The sequence below is a fragment of the Zootoca vivipara genome, chromosome 8 (genome assembly GCF_963506605.1).
Source record: "Zootoca vivipara chromosome 8, rZooViv1.1, whole genome shotgun sequence".
Classification (NCBI taxonomy): Eukaryota; Metazoa; Chordata; class Lepidosauria; order Squamata; family Lacertidae; genus Zootoca; species Zootoca vivipara.
In genome coordinates, this window is record NC_083283.1 from 82,743,035 (window position 1) to 82,762,573 (window position 19,539).

Genomic DNA, 19,539 nt, shown 5'->3' on the forward strand with positions numbered 1-19,539 from the left:
GGGAAGACGGCATACAAATAGAATGAAGAATGTGTGTGTGGATTCACTTTGGAGGTGAGCCTGGATGCTTCCCTCTTGCATGCCTTAGAAAACCCAGAGGAAACCCGATTCCCCACTTTCAAGCGATCAGTTGTAGGTGAAAGGGAATAAAAAGGACTGTCTCCTTTCTTCTCTCACCCACTTCCTTGCAGGTTTTCCGTTTGTTTCATCTATTTATGAAATCTGCACAGACTAGAGATTCCTACTGCTAGCATGTAATCACAGTCCATATGCTGACCAGCAAGGAAGGTGGCAGCGATGATTGATGGCGAGCCCCTGAACATCCCCTGGGCTCCTGCAAATGCAGAGCCCCTGCCCACCACTGACAGCAGCGAAGCAGGTCCAGACTTGCACGATTCCAAGGAAGGAGATTCCCTGCCAGGCAGCCGGCGAACCTGCAGTGCTTGTATATCGCAAGCATGCGAGATCCTTCTGCCACCACTGTTACTTAAACCATGCTCATCATTTTCTCTCGTTCCCATCTGTGTTTTTATTTTCTCAACAGCCGAGCTCTGTGCAAGCATCCCTGAACCCTTCACAGGGGGCCAGTTAGCACCACCCGCCCTCCTAGTGAGATTGCTTATGGAGCTGCTCCAGCTCTGCTAGACGACCATAACTCATATCCTTCTCTCCTCGGCGCTGACATGGTTTGTGCAGATATAGCTGGAAGTTGCTGAAGTCTAAAAAGGACTCCTCTCCCCTTCCTTTCCTCCTGGATTTGTGGTTCCTGGTTAGAAATGGCAAGCTGGTGGTAGTGACATTCTGATGAGCTATTTTTATTGGGAATGTGGGTCACTCCATCGGCAGAAATAGGAAGCTGGGGGCAATTGAATGGATCCAATGTGATTCTCAGCTACAAATAGCTGTTCTGGCTCTTTGCTAGCAGAATCCTTTGAGGAGAAAGTGATGAACTGCAAAGAAGCCTTTACCAGATATATGTTTTACAGTTAGGTTTCTCCGTAACAAAAACATCACATTTTTTTGCATAGGGTTCTAGTACACAGGGGTGGAGGCAGGGCCGTCTTAAGAGCCCCTGGCGCCGTGGTGCACCAGATCCCTCCGGCGCCCCCCCGCCTTGTTTCCCAGCACGGTGGGTGGGCGGGTGGGCGCAGCACAGCTGCCATAGGCGCTGCTGCGCGGCAGGCAGGCACAGCGCGGTTGCCGTGGGTGCAGCTGCGCGGCGGACCGGCCGGCCAGTGGGCAGGCGCAGCTCGCAGCGCTCCCCTGGCGGGCCGGCGCCGTGGTGCCCTGCACCACCAAGCCTGCACGTAGGGCCGGCCCTGGGTGGAGGAAGGGGTGTGTGGTGGGGGCGGGCCGTCCCGGGTGTCACCACTAAGGGGAGGGTGACAAAATGGTGGGCGGCACTCACCGCAGGGCCTGCAGCGCGCCCGAGCCATGCGTCTCTCCTGGGAGTGATGTGGTGGCTTGGGCGCCCGCAGGCTCCACGCTGCCCCAAACGATCCACCCGCTGCCTCCCCTCAGCTGTAGGGTGGCTGAGTGGGAGGAGGCAGGCAGACTCCATGGAGGCCCCACGGAGCATCCTGCCCCAGCTTGCCCTGCCCCTGCAGGCGGCTGGCCCCGCCCCTGGACACAGGGCACACACCCTGCCCCAGGTGCCCGATTGGCTTGCTCTGCCGCTGCTAGTATGTGACACATGTACTCAGCTACAATTAACTACCTGTTCTCCACGCAAGCACAATTTAGGCATGATTGGGTCAGATGACGCATTGTAGTTTTACTCCTTCCTTGAGTCACTTCTTCAGAGCTTAAGGAGGGCAAGCAAGGGCCAGTCCCCTTTTCATTACTTTTATAGGGTGGGCTTGTGTGACCATAAATGGCATTTTGTTCTGTTCTATAATGAATTATCATGGTTTTCTCCTGACCATTTCCAGGATGAAAGGCTGAAAGTGGTCTGGACTGCTGTGAGAGTAAAGTAGCTTCTTGCCCTTGTAGGGAAAGTCCAACCCACCTGATTTTTTTAATTTTTAAAAATACCATGCATATTTCCTGGTATGATGTCTGATTTGCGATTTGTTCTCTTCTTTCTGGTGTTTCATTAGAGCTGGACTAGTGAAAGTAGATGCCATCTCCAAATGTAGATGCAGCAGTGGGGCACAGAAGGGCAAAGGAGAGCTGCTGGCCCCCTCGGCTTCTCCCCCTCTATTTCAGAATCTGGGGGTATCAGTCAGCTGACCACCTGGCCTGGCGATGCTGTGTTAAATGCCAGGTCTGTCTGTAATAAAGCATCTATCATTCACGAGATCTGAGAGTCTGAGCTGGCTGGTTTAATCCAGCTGTGCCTGCCTGCAACACCATTCCAGGTGGGAGAGTGGGGCACAATTGACCATAATAATTCCATGTCCTTCACTAGGGAACCAATCCATACTGTGCCTGGGTTTGAGGGATTGTTCATGGCACTGGGCCAGCGAGACAGTAGTGGAATATTGCTAGGTGGAATCTACACACATATTTTAAAAAAGTTGTGAAAATGCTTTTTAAAAAAAAGTTTTGAAAAATATATTCAATTTCTCATAGCTCACCATCGCCATCTAGTGTCACATTTGTATAATGCACTTTACAACAAACTTAAAACATTTTATTTGCAGCTGTATAGCTGATAAGTCTACTGCCCAGCTGACTGCACTGCAACCTCTCTGTGTGAGCTGGTGGACGTGGTCTCAAATGTGGTGTTGGCTGGTAGATAATTTGCAAAAATGGTCCATTGATATGCATTTCTGGAATTAATAGGAGATGTTCAGCAGCTTTATGGGTGTTGTCACTGTGAAGAAGACATTATTGAGTCCATAGGCAGCAACATTTGCTTAGCAACACGGGTGAAACCAACATGGAAAAGCAGCAAGAAATGTTTTAAATCCATATTTGTTATCCAGACAGAAGGCAGATTTGACTATGCGTCGAGCTATGGCTTTTCATGAATGCAAAGCTTATATGCATGAGTTAAATTCAGGAAGAGAAAGGGGGAAGGAATGACTTTCTTGACTTGCTGAGATTAGACTATGGAAAGTGCTTACAACAAATGTTTGCATTTGTCAGTAACGTGCCAAAGAGCACACTGTGCTAGCGGGACATTGGAGAGTGTGAAGAGAAAGCAAAAGAAAAATTCCAACCTGTGCATGGAAAAGTAGGGCAACATGCAGGTCAAAATGGCAGGCAGTGAAGTTCTCTGTGTGCGCTGCCGAGGTCCCCTGATCAGGTGTGCCTAAACATGGGCTCCCTTCTTCTCAGAGGACATCAGAAAGAAGCACACACAGAACTGACCTTTTCGTGTCGCAGAATGTGGACCATTTTGGCACAGCATTTGGGAGGCGGCAGCACAGAGAACACGCAACCCAGTGACCAATGCAACAATGCTCTTGGTTCCCATGTGCCCACACAATGTTTTACTGGGAACCTGTGTGGGCGTACATCTCCTGCGACAGAAGAGGACTTGGCTCTGTTTTCCAGCCCTTGAAGCGCAGGGGCGCAACACAACAGTTGACCTGAAATGGGAGGGTTTGCGCAGCCATTATTCTTCCTTATGCACAATGATGGAGGGGAGGCAACTGGAAATCACGTTTTAACATTTAGCTTCCTTTGTACTAGTCTAATTAGTGTCTGAGATGGTGATGTCGTTAAAACCTTTATTGGGGTAATTTAATTTTCCCTTTGATATCATTCTGATTTCCTTTGTGAGTGCTGGTACAGGGAGGAATGAGAAAAAAGGGGGCGACCAGGCAGTTCTGAGGAAGGTTCTTGTACTGTCACTATAAAGGAGCCCAGAGGTAAAGTTGCATGGGAAATCTGCCCATCATTTGGAGGGGCGGGAGAGAGGAAGAGAGCTATCCATTTCCAATAGATATGTGAGTGGCATTATCAGGGCTCCTGCTGTTCTCAGAAATAAACCATGAAACCTGGCATCCGAAGGGAAGAGCTTCTATTCATTGCTGCTACCACATCCACAGATGTGAGTCCACACACATATTCTGCCATACCATCGAATAAAAGTTACACTTCATATGCGAGCATGCAAGAGAGTCATTGATTTTTGGCTTCTTTGCCTGTTAAATTTTTATCCTGCCCTGCCCTGCCATAAAGAGCTCAAGGCAGCATATATGGCCTCCCAGACACCTTATTTTGCCCTCATGACAACCTGTGCCGCCTGCCCACATTCCCCCAGTAAACTTTGCAACCAAATAAGTGGAGAGTGAAACAAAAGCCACCTGGGAGACTCTGTCCAATGCTGGCCACGATACCACAGAACTTTTATGCTAAATTGGAAGCACAGGAAATCAGTGTGTTTTTACATGAGTAGAATGTGTGCTTTCATTTAAAATGCATCTCTGGGTTATTTGTGGGGCATAGGAATTCGTTCATTATATATATATTTTCAAAACATAGTCTGGTGCCCCACAAGGTCTGAGGGACAGTGGACTGGCCCCCTGCTCATAGCTGCCAAGTATCCCGTTTTTCGCGGGAAACCCCCGTATTTAAACCCGTTTCCCGCTGTTATCCCGAATAGAGAAAAATCCCGTAAATCCCCCGGATTTCCTACCTGCCAGGAATGTCTGGACATGCACAGAACCGATTTCGGGTGCCGCTCTGCCCATGTCTGGGCACCAGAAATCGGGCAGAGCAGCACCAGAAGTCGCTTCTACGCATGTCAAAGCGACTTCCGGTGCCGCTCTGCCCATGTCTGGGCACCGGAAATCAGGCAGCGCCAGCACTGGAAGTTGCTTCTACGCATGTTCAGACATGCGTGGAAGCGACTTCTGGTGCCGGTGCCATGCTGCTGCTGATCCCAGATTTTTCTTACCGGGAGTTGGAGGGTATGCCCCTGCTGCAAAAGTTTACTGACCCCTGATCTTCACTAATGTCATTGTGATGTCTGGTAATTGATAGGTGGGCAGCATCAATTGATAGGTTGGGGGGGATATAAGGATCTCGTCCACTGGCCAGATCTGGGTCCCTATCCTAAGCCATGGAATTCCCTTTCCAGAGAGGAGCGCCTGGCACCTTCATTGTATAACTTTCATCACATGATGGACACCCCTGTTTGCCCTGGCCTTTGGAGATATGTTTTTAGCCTCCATCCTGTTCTTCAGAATGCAAATTGTTTTAACTGATTTTAACATTGTATTTTTACATTGTTGTTGAAGCTCTCCCTGGAGCCCTACAGCAGGTAAAAACCCTAAACAACAGGCAGACAAAGTGGCCTTTCTCTTCGCTCCTCAAATGGGTCTCCCAAGGAGGCAGAAGGAAAGAAGAGGAATTTGGAGTTCAGTAAGTGTGGTATCTTGATTGGGGTTTTCTTAAAATCACACACAGACATTTACCTTTCACCACCCATTTGTTGCTGCTCCCCTCTGCAGCCTCAGCACCAAGGGGGTTTGCTGGATTGTTTCTACACATGAGCTTCACCCTAAACAGATAGCAAGTGTTCACCTCTGTGCACAGCCTTTGGTTATGAATTGCACCTCCAGTCTGATCATAGCTGCCAAGTACCCCATTTCCCCCTGGAAACCCCCGTTTTTACTTACCTTTTCCTGGTGGTCCCCCGTATCACTTCGTCTCCCGTTTTTCTCCGTTATTTTCTCCTGCTGCTGGCCTTTTTTTTTCTGATTTGCCCTTCTATGGGCACAAAAAATGGCCGCCGCCGGCTTCAAAAGTCGCATCTACGCATGACCGGAAGTGCGTAGACATGACTTCTGGTGTCGGCGGTGGCCATTTTTGGTGCCCATAGATGGGCGGGGCGACACCGGAAGTTGCGTCAACGCACTTCCGGTCATGCGTAGAAACTACTTTTGAAGCCAGCGGCGGCCATTTTTGGTGCCCATAGAAGGGCAAAGCGACACCTGAAGTTACGTCGACGCAACTTCCAGTGTCACACGGCTGCTGGTCCCGGATTCTGCAGTCCGGGACTTGGAAGGCAAGAGTCTGATGGAAATTTTAAAATAATGTGCTCAATAGGATGTCAGTGTGGCCAGCCGAAATCCCTGTCAAAACCTTTGTTCTCTAGCCGTCTCCTTCCTTCCAAGAAGGGACATCATATAGAACTGTGTGAGGCAGGTAAGGAAACTGAACCAAAGAGAGAGGAAGGAGGAACTCCTTTCCCAAGGCTGGGATCTATCCTTTCCCTGGGGCTTGCTTGCTCTTCCTCCCTCTACGTTCTAGAAGAGGCTGCCTCCCCAAAGCGCTCCCCAATATGCTGTAAAATGGGGGCAGGAAGGGAGGAAATGGGCCAGCCAGGGCAGCTTCATGATTATTTAAACACAAACATCAGATCTTTGACAATTAGCAAACATTCCCCGTGAAATGATGAGAAGCCGTTGACAGCAGAATGTGCTGCTATTAAAAGCTACCACGCGCAAATCTTCCCTGAGCCTGCCAGCTCTTCCCATCCCCCCTCTCACCAGCCACATGCCAGCCTGCTGTTTGTACCACCTTCCAAAGAAGCATTTTCAGCACAGAAACTGCGGGAAAATCAGAGATAATGAGGCAGTTGCAGTTCCCTTAGGTCAGGCATTGTACACTTAGCAATAGAAAAGGAGTTAGGTGGGCATGAGTGGTCTTTTGGTTATAGGTCCATTAGAATAGAATAGAATAGAATAGAATAGAATAGAATAGTTATTATTGGCCAAGTACATTTTCCAACATACTTGGAATTTGTTTCGGCTACATTGCAATGTAAACATACACACACTGTTCCACTCACAATACAAATAAGCAAAGAAACCCGCCCATAATTGACCTCCCCTTCAGCTACACATCTACAAATTTAACAATTTAATGGCGCAAGGGGAAAAAACTGTTCCTGTGCCTGGCCGATTTTGTATATGAAGACCTGTAGCGACGTCCAGATGGGAGTAAATCTAGCAGATGATGGCAGGGATGTAAAGGATCTGCTGCAATTCTCTCTGCTCTCTTCTTAACTCTGGTAACATAGATTGTCTCTATTGTAGGCAAGCTAGCACCAACTACCCTTTCTACAATTCTTACAGGACCTTCCTCTTTTAGCTCATGTTGCTGCCTTCACCTCAGCATCCTGAAACCACCTGGTCCAGCAACATCCCCTTGGTAGCTGCCTGGGACCCAGTGCCCTGGCAAGACCCACTGCTACTGCCTGGAGTGTAGGAAGCTGCTTTATAGTATATTGTGAACCACCCTGTGAACCTCTAGGTATAGAGCGGTATATAAATAATAATAATAATAATAATAATAATAATAATAATAATAATAATAATATACTGAGATTGCGAACACACCGACCCATTTGTAGTACAAAAATGTAGTTTTTCTTCAATCTGGAACTCTTTATGTTCATCCTCAATGTGCTGCTTTAAATCGAGAAAGATTTAAATCTAGAAAGAGTGGTCTAATTTTTAAAAAAGTAAAAATACAATGCACACTGGCTACCACTTAATTTCCAAGCTGAAAGTAATGATTTTGGGGGGAAGAAGGCACCTTTTATCATCTGTGGTGGAAATGTACAAAATAGTAAAAGAATTTTGGTAAATGATACATAATGAGTTGGGGAAAAAATGTTTAAAATAACCTTTTCTTTAAAAAAAGAAACAAACCCCGAAGCTTTCCTTTTAGGAATTCTGAAATTCCAAGGGAGCAGAAAAGACTATCTATGTATGTGACCACGGCTGCGTGGATGTTATTAGCCCAGAAATGGAAAGAAGGTAAATGCCTAAAATGACTGTAAGAATCAGAAATCAGGAAGATCAAAATTTTAATAAGCAATGGGGAAAATATATAACTTATCGTTAATAGGATTGGAGTGTCATGTAGTTTAATGGTGAATTTTGGACCATTAATGGGGAGGTAAAAGATTTGGATTATCATAAAAGATGCGAGAGGAAATGATTAACAATAGGACCCACAAAGGGGAGGAGGGAAGTTCGAGAGATTCCTTGGAATCTTGTTTTTATGTTGGATGTTGGATATGGGACTGTAAACTTTTAAACTGAAAAACCAAATAAATTTATTTTAAAAAATGAAAGTGATGATTTTGTCCTATCTTAGAATCGTAGTTAGAAGGGACCCCAAAGGTCATCTAGTCCAGCACCCAGCAATGCAGGGATCTCAACTAAAGCATCCATGACAAGGCCTATAAAGCCTCACGTGGCTCAGAATATGTGGCCCTCAAGGACCGACTGTGCACATCAACAGCCCCTGGCCCCTGTGGTCTTTCTTAGGGGCTGGGGCCTCATTATCACCCAAGGGAAACAGGATAGCTCAGTCAGAGGTGCAGAGAGTTAGTTCACAAAAACCACCTTCCTCAGTGGAATGAAATACCATTTTGTGCAATACTTTCCCATGGAAACATGGTCAGTTTTTAAGTGCCAAGCTAATACATGGGGGTTTTTTTTACCAGGGTTTTGGTGTAGTGCTCATCTTCTTGTAGAGAGGACTAGGGCTTCTTCTTGCACTGCAGGATGAACATTTTAGGAATTTTGAACTGTACATTGTTTCTATTCCTATGAATATATTTATTCATGTACATCCCTTGGCTTTCTTTGAAAAACACATTCGGATGCCACTATTCGAACTGTACTTTCTGCGCTTGAGTCTGTGTGCTCTGTCAGGCACTCAGCCACCCAGCACCACAAGCCAAAAGCAAATGGTTTGCATTTAAACATGAATCACTCTGCATCTTGCCAGAGAGACAGATGAGGAGAGGGCACACTGAAGCTGGAGCCAAGTCCGTTTATGAATGATTACATCATCAGTGAAGAAGAGAGGCTACTTGGGGATGACTGGCCTTGCGGTGCCCTGCTCTGTAGCCATTTGCCATGGTCATAGTCATTACCCCAGATTGGCCTCTTTTCATGGAAAGCATAAGCTGGGGGGTGGGGATGCACTGCTCGAAAGCCTCTGAGGGTGTTCCTTTTGCAGTTTGCCAACGCTATGGAAGCATATGTGGTTCATATATATTTCATTTGTTTTATATGCACCCGTATTTCCAATGGTCAGAGCATTGCCCAGCAGTTGTGAATTGTAAACATGAGTTTGTGTCATTAAAAGAACTGCAGGTGCAGGACCAACGCCTTCTCTTCATGACATGGTCCAGATAAGAGCTACTGCCAAGTTGCATGGCACAGGGCTCTGGATTACCTGCCGTCCTAGCCACAGGAGGATTGCAGAGCAGGAGGCTGGCAAGGGATCGAGCAAATGCCACCAGTGGGCACAGCCAAGGACTAACTGGCATGGTCTAGGCTACAATAATCACATGGGATTTTTTTTTTTTTAGAAAAACAACAACAAGGTCATTACCACCTTTCCTAAATGATGCCCCTGGTCTTTTCAGATGAAATTGCTGATTATTTCCAGTGTGGGTAATTTGCCAGCAATAGTTGCATTTAGTTATTTCCTTTACCCTGCACCCACGTAACAGCTTTGCTATTGAAAAAAACCCAGCGGAGAGGATAGGTTCACAGCAAAAGGACTGCCAGTCAGTTCTGAATTGGAGCCTCGGGTGCTGTGGCTGGGGGTGTCTCTTGTTGCCTCTGAGACTAACGTTGTGGTGAAGATGGGGTGTTCAGAGTTGAGAGAGTTCCAGGGAAGAATCATAATTATCTGAATTCTGAAGATGCCAACAAGTAAGCTTCTCAGGAGCAAAGGACAAAGGAAGAAGAGTCCCCTGGAGGTCTGTGCTGCTTTCTGAGGAAATGCCTAAATCCATGGGTGGTTCTTTGCCTCCTTTTTCTCCTTGCCCACTCACGTGGGGCAGTTGATTGTGGAGTCAATATATCTTGCTTGCTTGCTTGCTATTTTGGTATCCAAAGCTTCTCATGTACATTATCTCTGTGATCCTTGTAACATTGGTCACTATTATTATCACGTATAATATCACAAAGGATGAGGGTCCAACTAGATCTGTCGGTGGGACAGCCCCAGTTACATAGAAAGTTGAAGTGGAGCAACATATTCCCAGACAGACTCGCTTCTGAACACGTCCACCTGGTACATGGAGCAGTGCAGAAAATATATATCACAGGAAAAGCACAAGCACACAAAGAGAGCAGCATGGATGCATTTTTAAAAATGAATGGAGGCTGCCATATTTATCTCAGAATGTTCCAGAAATAAGTCATTTGGAGGGTGGGGGAAAGGCCATCAAAACAGACCTATTATTATTATTTAATAATAATAATAATAATAATAATCAATTAATCAATTAAATTTATATACATCCCTTCATCCATAGATCACAACACAAAACAACACAAAAATACAAGAAAAAAGAAAAACAAAATACATAGTAAAGACAAGAACAAAAACAAACCAATAACACCCCCACCTCTATCCCACACTGTTGCCTGTGGTGGCAATATTAAAAAGAAACAAAACATAATTATGTGCTATGTCCGCATTAATCAGCAGTTTTTTAAAAAACATCTTCACACTAGGTGTGTGTTCTCTAAATATGTATATTTAAATGCATGTTTTATAAATTTTAACTGCAAAACACCTCACAATAATCAGAGAAATGTGAGATCCAATGAGTAGCTAACCTCCTAGCCACACATTAGTGTACTATATTCAGCTCAAATTCTTTAATACAGGAATTTGCAAAGATGGAATTCCTCAAAGATTCCTAGGCATGAACCTATGAATAATTTTACTCTATCCCAACACACACACAATTCCTCTCTCCTGCTCTGGTGTCCAAACTTCGTTCTGGCAGTTAAGATCAGAATAATGTACACTAGAGCTGCTTTGCAGATTTAAATGATCAAATTGATCCCTGGATGTTGGAGTTCCAAGTTACCAGGTCTTGTTCCCTTGGAGGAACCAGTGCATTAGGATGTGCATTGAAGAAATGCTGCAAAGAGCAATCCTGATGTGGTTCTGTGTGTGGCTGTATTGATTTTATGTTTGTAGTGATTTACAATGCACATGAACAGCAGTAGAAACATCACATGAAAAGAATCCTGATTCCATCATAGCCCATGAAGATTGCATCAAAGTCATGTGCACATAATTAAAATTGGGTGTGTGCAAGTGAACGGAAGGACGTAACAGCTGTGACAAAATGTGCAGATTCCATTTCTAGAAATAATTTTAGAGAAGCCTCCAAGTTCAGAAGCCACAGTTCAGGAAGAAAGCAGTGCTGGACAGAGCAAACTCTTGAAATAATAAAGCAATCAAACGGGGAAGTCTGCTCATCCCAGCACAAAACCCTTTACAGCAAACTTTAGGAATTTTAGAACTTCTTAACACTTTGCTTAAAAGTATGCTAATGAGCTTGTGAAGTATTCGGATTGTGTTGCAAATGAGCACAATGCGTTGATTTGCTCATCCCTTGGATCTTGATCAACTTTGCCCAAATCAAAGCATGCACCCTTTGCAAACGGTCAGCAACTTTGCGACTCAAAATAAACTTCGTTACGCTTTGTCACCAGGCTGTGACAATTGCTCGCCCCTTTCAGTCAGGTATAGCTGCGTATTCCTACATTGCAGGGGGTTGGACTAGAATAGATGATCCTCAGGGTTCCCTTCCAACTCTACAATCCTATGATTCTGTGCTGCTGTGGGAGAGGTTCTGATATGCAAGACAAACCCGTACTTCTTTCCAGTGCTGGATCTGCAAAGGGTTGCTGCCTGCCCCCGGTGCTACCTATCTGCAAGCATACAGTAAGGCGTGGAAGCCTGCAGTTTGTCTTAGCTCTAAACTTGCTGGGTGGGAGAGGAACCCCAAGATAAATCTATTCCTCCCCTCCCTGACTCCCAGCGTAGGTGCTTGCCTCCGTACTTGCCGGGTGGTTGGAGTTCCAGTGGCCTGGCAGAGGAAGAGAAAGCTAGTGCCCCTCACTGGCTCTTTGCTGTCCCTGGGCCTGGCCTCTGCTGCCTCCCCACACATTTTTGGTTGGCCACTTGGTCAGCCCCTGTGGACAGACAACTCACATCTAAGGTCTTGCAAACTGACTTCCCACCTAGTTCAGAAAAGACTTCAGTCTGCCGCGCGCGGCCCATTGGAGCACGGCGGTGTCAACTGTGCGAAACGCTGCGCCTTTAGGAACAGGATCCATTCAATTGAATGGAAACCAATTGGTGTAGTATAAGCAGGATGCCTGTATTAATATTGTCGTATTCCTAAATGGTGGAAGGTTGGATTATACCATTAATCTCCGTTTTACTGGATTTGGCAGGGTATACACCTGACGTGTCACTGTAAACCGATTCATTTTGTGGCAACAGGGAGCGGATTTTGCAGCGAGATCGCGAATCCTCTTAGGGCAGGGTTACAACGTAATCCATTGGGGGTGGGGGAACAAACCACGATCGGCATTTCTATTCTGTGAAGAAGTCGGTCGCCTCTCGGTGTGGCGGGCTCTGCCTCCCGCGTGGACTCGCCTGTTCTGCTCCTTCCTCGCCTCCTCCCGCAAGTCCCCTGGGCTTCCTCGGAGCAGGAGTGGAGAGCTCTGAAGTGTATCTGAGCAGAAAAGGCGAAGGAATGGAAAGAAATCTTTTCATCTAAAAGGTTACATTTGTCCTACTTCCTCCCTTCGCTGGCAATTAACTTGAAGGGAGACATCACCACTAATTGAGCAGTGGAGATCAGGGCCAACAATTAGGTCTTTTGATGAGAAACTGTTCGAGAGGGACTGATCCAAGGCATTAAGATGATACGAAGCTGTTTCTATGGCAATGGAACTTTCCTCTCTCGGTCTTCAGACTACCGAAATAATACCACGGAGAGGGAGGGCGAGGGGGAGGGAGGGGAGAGATTTCTCCCTGATTAACAATTTAATGAAAAATAAAATAAGATTCTTTCCAAACTCAATCGATGGGAGGTAATGTTCTGCCAGAGTCAATGGCGGTGTGAGAATCGACATCTTTCCAGGGCCGCAAATCTATCGCTGCAGCAACGTGCAGAGCACTCGCTGCGGTCCTGCCGCTTCGTAATTAGGTAGCGGCTGAACACCGGGAAACGTGAGGGCTCTATTCAGAGCACAGATCAAAGGAGGTGCCCATCAAAGGCTCCTCGCTTGACGTCTCTCGCAGCAAACTTCACTCCTGCAGCACGTCACTCCTCCTCTCCTCCGCGCCTGCCTTTATTATTCTTTAAAAATACTTTTGACTTAATTATTTAGTGGATTCCTTTGTAGCATAGATGTGCACAAGGCAGAGAAAATGCGCCCATGCTGGAACGCATGAAGTGCTGGAGGGCAGTGGTTTCCACACTGCGATTTACCGGGGCTTGCGCAGCAGAACTTCAGGACGGATGGCGCCCATTTCTTGGCGGCGTCTTGCTCACTTTTAGCCTATGCTGTGCACACATATTTTTAAGGATCGCAGGTTCAAGCGTCTCCTTGACTCTTCCTAAAAATGTTGCCTGTGTTTAGAGCGATTGGCTGCAGAGCTGTTCTTGCGGAACAGTAACTAAGTTCTTCTTCTGCAGCACTGAGGCAAGATAGTTGCTTAAGGGGGCAGTGATCTATTACAGGGAGGGCGGTGGACCGGTTGAGGAGCGACCGAGGTGTAATTCCACATGTCATCTTCATTTTTAAAAAAATTGCAATGACCGAGCCCTTTCTTTTTCCTGGTTCTTTCTTTTCGTAATTTTGAAGCTATTTTGTTCCTGTGTGTTTTGCTTCCATAAGATTACCTAAGACCTTGATGGATACTTTTTGTGAAAATAATGATAAGGAAGCGGTGTAGAACTGAGGGAATTGGTTACTTGTGTAAAGTGTAGGGTACCTCTGAATACTAGGGACCCAGGTGGCGCTGTGGGCTAAACCACTGCGCCTAGGGCTTGCCAATCAGAAGGCCGGCGGTTCGAATCCCTGTGACGGGGTGAGCTCCAGTTGCTTGGTCCCAGCTCCTGTCAACCTAGCAGTTCCAAGGCACATCAAAATGCAAGTAGATAAATAGGAACCGCTACAGCGGGAAGGTAAACAGCGTTTCCATGTGCTGCTCTGGTTTGCCAGAAGTGGCTTTGTCATGCTGGCCACATGACCTGGAGGCTGGAGGCTGGCTCCCTTGGCCAAGATGAGCGCGCAACCCCAGAGTCGGTCACGACTGGACCTAATGGTCAGGGGTCCCTTTACCTTTACCTCTGAATACTAGTTGCTGAAGGGGATCACAAGCAGGAGAGGGATACTGTGTTTATGCCTTGCCTGTGGGCTTTCTGTAACCGTGGTTTCATAAAATCATAGAATTGTAGAGTTGGAAAGGACCCTTACTGACGGTCATTCAGTCCAACCCCCTGCAATGCAGGGATCTCAACTAAAGCACCCAGGACAGATGGCCACCCAACCTCTGCTTAAAAACTTCCAATCCACCTTCTGAGGGAGTCCGTGGTTCCACTGCTGAACAGCTCTTACTGTCAGAAAGTTCTTCCTGGTGTTTAGTTGGAATCCCCCTTCTTGTAACTTGAAGCCATTGTTTCGGGTCCTACCCTCTGGAGCAGCAGAAAATAATCTTGTTCTATTTTTTATGTGACAGCCGGGCCCTCCAGTATTTGAAGAAGATGGCTATCGTATATCTTAGTCAGTCTCCCCTTATCCAGGCTAAACATACCCAACTCCATCAAATAAGGCTTTTCAGACCCTTGTTTAGGGACGTTTTTAATGTCTGGTGTTTTATTGTACTTTTAATATTTTGTTGGAAGCCACCCAGATGGGCGGGGTATGAAAATATATTATTATTATTATTATTATTATTATTATTATTATTATTATTATTTGCCCCAGCACAAGTTCAGGCTTATCAATATCCTTCTTAAACTAGGGGGGGGGTAGAACATGACAAAATAATTCTGCTGGGGACTGTCCAGTTTCCTCCAATTGATTGCTCCACCCTTCTCAGCCTAATAGAAGCAAGGGTGGGATTTGGGGTTCAAGGACACTATGTGGGAAAGAGGTACTGCGCATGATAACCCTGAAAATGATGCATGAGGACTCTCCCAGGTTGTGCACTCACTTCAGGGAGTGCTTAAAGTAGTGAAATATGTGAGAAGAAGAAGAAGAAGAAGAAGAAGAAGAAGAAGAAGAAGAAGAAGAAGAAGAAGAAGAAGAAGAAGAAGAAGAAGAAGAAGAAGCAACATTTCAAAATGAACTCCAATTACATCCCTACTCCTGATACAGCCATCTGTTATCACACTCGAGGAAAAAGAAAAGAAGTTTTGAGCCCTTGGTTTGGCATTTGCTGCAAACTGAAGATTAAGAACTGAGAGAGTGATCGGCCATTTGGAGGAACTGAAGAACCAGCGCCTTAAACAGCAGAGGAGAATTCTGAGCTAGCAGCCTAACATCTTATTGGGGCTATTCCTTCTTCTGCAAGGTGGCATGTATGTGAAGAGGTTTGAAGAGATAGATAACTGATGATGCTGATGATGATTACTATTAGCTACATTACCAAGCTACTTAAGCAAAATATTGGCCCTGCCCTAAAGAGCTTACAATCTGAATTTAGACAATGGAGCAGCAGAGGTGGGAGACAGGTTGGCCAGATTAGTACAGACTGAGTGTGAGAAAATAAAGGTGTAGGCAGAGACAAAGCGGATAAGCCAACAGCTTCATGGGAAAGACAGATTTGAGGGGGGTTGTGAAGGAAGAGAGAGGTGTTCAGAGGTGGACTTCGGGAAATAAAAGAAAGAAAAGAAGAATGGTGTTGTGGATGCTATCTTGTCCTGTTCAGAGCAGGATCTGCAAGGAATGATGCATCTATGGCATCCCTGACAGGTGGCCATCCAGCCTCTGCTTAAATGACTCCAGCCAAAGAGAGCCCATCGCCTCCAGGGACCATCTTCTCCATTGCCAAAGAGCTATTATGGTTCAGACGTTTCTCTTTGTATGGAGCCAAAATCTGATTCTATGCAAATTCCACCTTTTGTTGTAGTCCTGCCCTCTGGAGCAGTAGAGAACAAGTGTGTTCCAACGTCTGTGTGACTGACTATCAGATCTCTATCTTATCTTCCCTTAATCTTCTCTTCTCTGGGTTAAACATAGCTCTTTCAATCATTCTTCATGGGACATGGCTTCCAGATCCCTCCCTGGAAGGAGGTGGGGCATGTTTGGGCTGCTGCTGGAGATGCTTGCTGTAACATGGCAAATGCAATTCAGTGTAAAGAAGTGTAAAACGATGCATGGCAAGGCAAAATATATATACATTAATTTCACAAATCCGCTTATGGAGTCTGAGCTGGCAGTGACTGACCAGGACCTTGGAGTTGTAATTGATAGCTCAAAGAAGATGTCAACAAAGTGTGCTGCGGCTGTGAAAAGGGCAAATTCCATGCTAGGGATCACTAGGAAAGGAACTGAAAATAAAACTGTCAATATCATCATCATGTTGTTGTTGTTGTTGTTGTTGTTGTTGTTGTTGTTGTTGTTGTTTAGTCATTTAGTCGTGTCTGACTCTTCGTGACCCCATGGACCAGAGCACGCCAGGCACTCCTGTCTTCCACTGCCTCCCGCAGTTTGGTCAAACTCTTGTTCGTAGCTTCGAGAACACTGTCCAACCATCTCGTCCTCTGTCGTCCCCTTCTCCTTGTGCCCTCAATCTTTCTCAACTTCAGGGTCTTTTCCAGGGAGTCTTCTCTTCTCATGAGGTGGCCAAAGTATTGGAGCCTCAGCTTCAGGATCTGTCCTTCCAGTGAGCACTCGGTGCTGATTTCCTGAAGAATGGAGAGGTTTGATCTTCTTGCAGTCCATGGGACTTTCAAGAGTCTCCTCCAGCACCATAATTCAAAAGCATCAATTCTTCGGCGATCAGCCTTCTTTATGCTCCAGCTCTCACTTCCATACATCACTACTGGGAAAACCATAGCTTTAACTATACGGACCTTTGTAGGCAAGGTGATGTCTCTGCTTTTTAAGATGCTGTCTAGGTTTGTCATTGCTTTTCTCCCAAGAAGCAGGCATCTTCTAATTTCGTGACTGCTGTCACCATCTGCAGTGATCAAGGAGCCCAAGAAAGTAACAATGCCTTGTCGTGGTGAAGGGGCTTGAATAACTCAGAGAAGCTATGAGCTATGCCATGCAGGGCCACCCAAGATGGACAGGTCATAGTGGAGAGTTTTGACTAAACGTGATCCACCTGGAGAAGGAACTGGCAAGCCACTCCAGTATCCCTGCCAAGAAAACTCCATGGACAAAGACAATATCATCATGCCGTTAAACAAATCTATGGTGTGAAAGCTTTTGGAATTCTGTGTACAGTTCTGGTCGTTGGCCCCCCCCCCACTGCCGCCCCCCCAAAAGGATACTGTATTGTAGAGTTGGAAAAGCTTCAGAAAAGGACAAGCAAAATGATCAAGGGGATGGGGCAACTCCCCTATAAGGAAATGTTACAGCACTAGGGCCTTTTTAGTTAACGGAAAAGGTTAGCAAGAGGCGACATGGTAGCTGAAAGCTGAACAGGACAGATAAAAGAAAGTCCTTCACATAGCACAACCATGGAACTCCCTCCCACAGGAGGCAGTAGTGGCCACCACGTTGGACTACCTTAAAAGAGGGTTAGACAAATTTATGCAGCAGAGGGCCATCAATGACTGCTAACTGCTGGTCACAAGGATTATGCTCTGCCTCCAAGGTAAGAGGCAGTATGCTTCTGAATACCAATTCTTGGAAACTACAGGAAGGGAGAGGGTTCTTGTGCCTAGGTCCTGCTTACGGGCTGCCCATCCCACTGGCGTATTTGGTTGGCCACCATGAGAGCAAGATGCTAGACTTGATGGCTCTTCTTGTGTTCTTAGATGGGTGGAGAGAGGACCCCGTGGGGATCCGTGGGGTGCAATGAAAAGGGGTGGTTCAAAAGGGGAGTGGCTGTTTTCCAGGGGTGCAACATCTTGGGGTGCAGGATGGGAAATGTGTGGGTGGGGAGGGCTCTGTAATAGTGGCACAGCGTTACTATTCGCAGGGCTTACTTTTGTGTTTTGCTATAACAAAAGCCACCTTTTCATGCAGGCAATCGTGAACCCCCCTGATACCTCGGGGTCCAGGGCAGTATATAAGTTCAATAAATAATGATGATGATTAAAAGGTGAGTCATTAACTATATATTACAGCAGTAACCTTCTCCTTTTCCCGACACTTGATAAATGTGGTAAGAGTGGGGGAACCAGCACCGCTTCTGGCTGCCGAATCTCACACAGCTCCTTCTAGCACTGACTAATATGTATCCGGATCCGGTCAAAACCAGGATCTCAGGCCTCTGGTCACAAAGCTGCATTTGAAGTGCTTAAGTACTCATCTAACACAAGGAAATCCCAGGGTTGGGGAGCAGCTGGTATTGATCTTTGAGTCTGTGACATCTCCTGCAGGGCTGTCATTTTCCCCAGTGTTTCCTAAGAACTGCTTGCAAAGGCCAAATATGTTAGGAGGAGCGGCTGGAGGGGGGGGGGCAAATGTCCCTCTGTCCATCTTGCTTAGCCATACACTCCCAACTTCCTGCAAAGGTGGCAGGTCTGTTGTTCTGGCTCACAGTCCATCACCTGGCTTCTTCATCAGCACTTCCCCCCCCTCCAGCCATGTCATTTTTTTGTGGTGGGTCTAGATCAAAGGTGTGCAGCTAAATCTGTGAACCATGCATACCCCATCGGCCTGGGTTTCTCCAAGGTCCCTGTCCACCGGCACCTATCAGAAGCAGCTGTTCCTTGCCATGTGACGCTCGCTGAGCAGGTGAATGATGAGAGGGGAGTGCGCCAAACAAAAGCATGGAAGAGAAGCTGTTTCATAAGCCTTTTCTCACACTCAGCCTATGCTGACTCTGTACAAAAAAAAAGCCATAGTCTTCAATAGATTTATCAACCCATCTGTTCAGCACTAGAAACCAGCAAATCTCTCCCCTTCCATAGGCAACTTTAGTGTTTAGCTAATATGGACTCAAGAGGTGGGTGGGTGAAGAGGTAATCCATTGAGCTGCCCTTAATAATAATAATAATAATAATTTATTATTTATACCCCACCCATCTGGCTGGGTTTCCCCAGCCACTCTGGGCGGCTTCCAACAGAAACATTAAAATACACTAATTTCTTAAACATTAAAAGCCTCCCTAAACAGGGCTGCCTTCAGATGTCTTCTAAAAATCTGGTACAGTGGTGCCTCGCATAACGAATGCCCTGTAAGACGAAATTTTCGCTTAAAGAAAGGATTTTTCTAGCGGAGGTTGCCTCGCTAGACAAATTCATTTTATGAAAAATTCGTCTAGCGAATCGCGGTTTCCCATAGGAATGCATTGAAATTCAATTAATGCGTTCCTATGGGCATTTTTTTAAAAAAAAAAATTCAATGCATTCCTATGGGATTCGCTAGACGAATTTTTCGTTAAAAGAATAGACCCGTGGAACGAATTAAATTTGTCTAGCGAGGCACCACTGTAGCTGTTTTCCTTTTTGACATCTGATGGGAGGGCGTTCCACAGGGCAGGCGCCACCACCGAGAAGGCCCTCTGCCTGGTTTCCTGCAACTTGGCTTCTCGCAATGAGGGAACCGCCAGAAGGCCCTCGGAGCTGGACCTCAGTGTCCGGGCAGAACGATGGGGGT